This window comes from Anoplophora glabripennis, unplaced genomic scaffold (assembly GCF_000390285.2).
Source record: "Anoplophora glabripennis isolate ALB-LARVAE unplaced genomic scaffold, Agla_2.0 scaffold632, whole genome shotgun sequence".
NCBI classification, from domain to species: Eukaryota; Metazoa; Arthropoda; class Insecta; order Coleoptera; family Cerambycidae; genus Anoplophora; species Anoplophora glabripennis.
Genome location: NW_019416761.1, coordinates 181,930 through 183,568, shown reverse-complemented (window position 1 = coordinate 183,568; position 1,639 = coordinate 181,930).

Below are 1,639 nucleotides of genomic sequence, written 5' to 3'. Positions count from 1 at the left end.
TGCTCATAGAGGGCGCCACTTACGACCAATTTTACCGAAAATTTAGTTAATAACATTTTACCCTGTATATTTAACATGAAACTTGATTCAAAACCTGAAAGAGCTATCATTTTTCCATTAATTATGTACTCTTGTTTCATTTCGGTATCTCGATCCGTTTTCGAGAAAAATCGATTTAACGAACACTATGTTTTGATAATATGAGAAATTAAAAGCGAAACAAACCAAGTGTTTCTTCGTGTTATTACAACAATTAACAATAAAACAAATAAAATACGTAATTATGATTTAAAGTAATTGTTCGAAGAATCCACCGTTGACACTGATACACTTTACACGTTTTCTGAGAGATCTTCGAGTTTGAAACAACATATTGGGATTGCGTCTGACTTCGTTGGCAGCGATTTGTATTCTTTGCCACAACTCTTCACACGAGCCAATAGATTCTTTGTAAACTATATCTTTCATTCGAGACCAAATAGAAAAATCAAGAGGATTGAAGTCCGGACTTCTGGATGGCCAAGCAAAAATGCTTACATGGCCAATCCAGCGATTTGGAAAAACTGCATCTAAATATGCACGCACTGGCCAAGAAAAATGCGGTGGAGCTCCGTCGTGCATGAACCACATGTCTCTTCTTAAATAAAGTGGAACTTCTTCAAGCCGTGGAAGCATTTTTACTTGGCCACCCAGAAGTCCGGACTTCAATCCTCTTCATTTTTCTATTTGGAAGAATCTATTGGTTCGTGTGAAGAGTTGTGGCAAAGAATACAAATCGCTGCCAACGAAGTCAAACGCAATCCCAATATGTTGTTTCAAACTCGAAGATCTCTCAGAAAACGTTGTGTAAAGTGTGTAAATGTCAACGGTGGATTCTTCGAACACTGACTTTAAATCATTATTACGAATTTCATTTGTTTTATTGTTAATTGTTGTAATAACACGAAGAAACACTTGGTTTGTTTCGCTTTTAATTTCTCGTATTATCAAAACATAGTGTTCGTTAAATCGATTTTTCTCGAAAACGGATCGAGATACCGAAATGAAACAAGAATACACAATTAATGGAAAAATGATTGCTCTTTCAGGTTTTGAATCAAGTTTCATGTTAGACATACAGGGTAAAAAGTTATTAACTAAATTTTCGGTAAAATTGGTCGTAAGTGGCGCCCTCTATGAGCAATGCTGAAATTACAACACGCATCTTATTCGTCGCCTAAAAAAATATAGTTTCACAAATTTTCAAGTTCCTAACCTACATATTTTCAGAATAATCGCAAAAAAACGATTTAAAATTTTAACTTTCAACACCCTGTATTTCCAAAACTATTAACTTTCGGATAAGGCATGTTTGCGCCAATCGTCACCATTTCATGTGTAGTATCTTCAGCTTTCGACTTTCCCATTGTTAATGAATCACCCTGTATGTTCATTTGTTCAACAACATATTTTAATTATTTGTCCTCAAACAATTTTATTGTATTGGTGGTAAATTTCGTTTTGTTCCGTTTCAAAAGGTCTTCAAAATGCCTTGTTGTGATAATATTAGTAAACAAAATATCCCCCTTATTTCTCCCTTTCTCAATTGTAATATGAATGATTGATAGGAGGTGCCTATAATAAATTAAAATTACCTGAA